The following is a 2,744-nucleotide window of genomic DNA, read 5'->3' on the forward strand; positions in this document are numbered from 1 at the left end:
CAGGCGCTCTGATAATATCCCCCACACCATCTGGTATGACGTGAACATCTGCCTGTGTCTCCACAAGGTTTTGGGTTGGTAATGCAAACCCCAAACAAGGTTTTTTAAATGTGTGGCGACTTGTCCCTTCGCCCGCGTCTGTGGAATAGACACATATGAGTTTTGGTGTGGAGTATATACCCCTGTGTCTTTAAGACTCACATGGGCGTAAAGCGTTATTCAAAACATTGTCGTAATTACTCACCAGTGTTGTGCTGCGCCGTAACTGGTCTTTTTACAGCAGTGGTTTTCGGGGCTAATGGAAATGAATGGATACACACAGTCACTACCACATTACGGCACCAATCACCGGTAATTCCATTATAATCATTCAATATTGCCTAGTATACAAATATTATACAACGTTTTGTAACTATAGCTAACACGAGACATGCACCGTGACGTTGTAATTGTCTCACAATAAGCCAGATATACATACCGCTGAAATTCGTGGAATCCTCGTCTTCGTCTATCAAGTCGAACAGTGTTAAATCTATAAATAGACTATCTTCAGACTGTTGTAATTGATCAGCGTGATCCATTCTGCCGAGTTAGGCGATAACGTGAGACTGTAGGAATTGGAATGCAGCTAAAACTTTGCCTGTTAAACCGCTGGTACTTATACTCAATCCGCTAAACATTCTCTTCTAAGAAACACACATGGCCCCCCATAAAACCATTAATCTTAGGGATCGTTGGGGGTGCACGTACTGGTCTGTAGAAATTATTTTAAGAAACATTTTAGAAAACGTTTTAGACCGTTATAATGTTAAAATCTATATTATTTTAAGGCAAGGTGTCTAAAATTTCATAGCTGTTAAAACGTGGCGAAAATGTACCGCAGTGTCTTTGTTTGATTCACCAACAGACCGCTAAGAATATTATCAAGCAAAATGTTTTTTATTATGTATCTGTTCTTTATAGGGACGTGTTCACAAACCAAGCTTGACGTTTTGAGGTTTTATTTTTCTGCGCTGCGCTGTTATGAACATTTTTGCTTGAAATACATGTGGTGCTTGTAAATTAGAAAACTTTACACGAATTTAAAATGTTTGTAAACTTTCCCTGGTGTCAATTTTAGCACCCCCCCACTCTGCATTCCAGAGTCTGTAACTACCTCCCCCCACATCCCGTCTCCAATATCATCACAAATCATCTCTACAGGGAAACAATTTTAAAACTTTAAGAACAATCCGTTAAAGTCTGAAGAACAACACCCCACCATTTGTTGTCTGTTAACACCTTAAAGACTTTTATGCTGGCGCTGTGTGGAAATTTATCCCAAACTTTCGAAAAAGCTGTCGCGAATGTGTTATTAAAAATAAACTGTGTCTTATTACGTTATTTTAAAAACTTTAAGGCCAACCCCACGTGTTTAAAATTTATTTTCGGGTGAAACACATCATTTGTGTTTGCGTTGTGTGTTTATACTTTAAAACTTATAAACTGATAAGCGAATACTTTTCGCTCTCAAAAATCAGGGGGGTCATCACAACCAATTGAAAAATGTCTTGTGTTATGTAGGCGTGTTACACCATTGGCGCATATTCTTAAACGCTCCGACCTGACAGGGCCGCAGTGCGTGCTTGGATCTGTCAGACACCACAGAGCTGCTGAGATGGCTTCTTTGTGTGGTGAAACAACGGGGTCCGCTACTCTACAAAGTGAAGAGGTAGGCGGCTAAAACATTTTTTCTGCTCGTGGAATTGTTGTATCGGTGCTTAGCATATGTCATTTTAATACTTGGTCTTCTTTTTAGCAAAACCCGACCCCACTCTCTGCCCCCTGTGACATCGGCGGGGGTGTGAGTTCAGCTGGGGTACCAGATGTTGAAGAACAGCCGGGTGCTAGCGATGATACCACGCTACAAATGGTAAATATTAACGAAAAACCTTAGCTCAAAAGTGCGTTAAATGCTCGATATTTTAGGTGCAAAGCATGTCTATTTTGTTAAGCCTTCCTTTTCTTTTTCCTTTAATAGAATAAAGAGGATGTGGACGGGTCAATCTTCAGCCTACCGACACATGTGAATGTCTCGTGTCTGCTTGTGTCTATTCGCCCAAATGTTAATAAAGCTGATGCCCCTGTCCCTAATGAGCCCGATGTTATGCCCCAGATTGTGAAAGCAGTAGTTTATTGCATCTTCAAGCACTGTTTAAAGGGGGTCCTGGTTGATGACTGCCCGGCCTGTTTGATTGACCACCCCGGGCAGCGGGGTCACACATGCCTGTCTGTCGGCTACACAGATGGGTTTGAAGATGTGACGTTTGCCGCTTTAGAAATTTATGAGTCTCTCAGTTTAGCCCGAATTTTATCGGCTGTTCTGTACACCGCCCGGTGTCTGGGTTCGTACACCATTACAAATGACACTGAGCGGGGCATAAAACAGTTGCTACAGTTCCGACCCACACCATTGGCTCCAGAGGGGGCGGGACATGCACAAATAACAACACGCCATTGGATGGCAGGGGGGCGGGACAACCAAACACCGCGGACGACCATTGGCTGGAAAAGGGGGCGTGGTACCTGTCAAAAGTTTGACGAAAGGTGTCGCTTTATACTACTCATGTTATTTATGTTATGTTATTACATGTTACTATTATTGCTATTGTGTAACTGTCTTATTATGTAACTGTCTATTGTCTCATCTTCTGTCCTATTTATATACTGCACCTGAGTGACTAATGAGAAACACTTTTCATTAT

The 2,744-nt window shown here is 41.9% G+C and overlaps 1 long non-coding RNA gene across 1 annotated transcript; it reads left to right on the top strand.

The window, feature by feature from the left end:
• Nucleotides 1–1,532: 1,532 nt before the first annotated feature.
• LOC148648869 (uncharacterized) lies at nt 1,533–2,097 on the top strand. The gene is made up of 3 exons (XR_015926470.1): nt 1,533–1,711; nt 1,799–1,912; nt 2,021–2,097. It is a non-coding gene; the product is annotated as an uncharacterized LOC148648869 (long non-coding RNA).
• The last annotated feature ends 647 nt before the right edge of the window (nt 2,098–2,744 follow it).

The sequence above is a fragment of the Lepisosteus platostomus genome, chromosome 14 (assembly GCF_059453375.1).
Source record: "Lepisosteus platostomus isolate fLepPlt1 chromosome 14, fLepPlt1.hap1, whole genome shotgun sequence".
In the NCBI taxonomy this organism is placed as follows: Eukaryota; Metazoa; Chordata; class Actinopteri; order Semionotiformes; family Lepisosteidae; genus Lepisosteus; species Lepisosteus platostomus.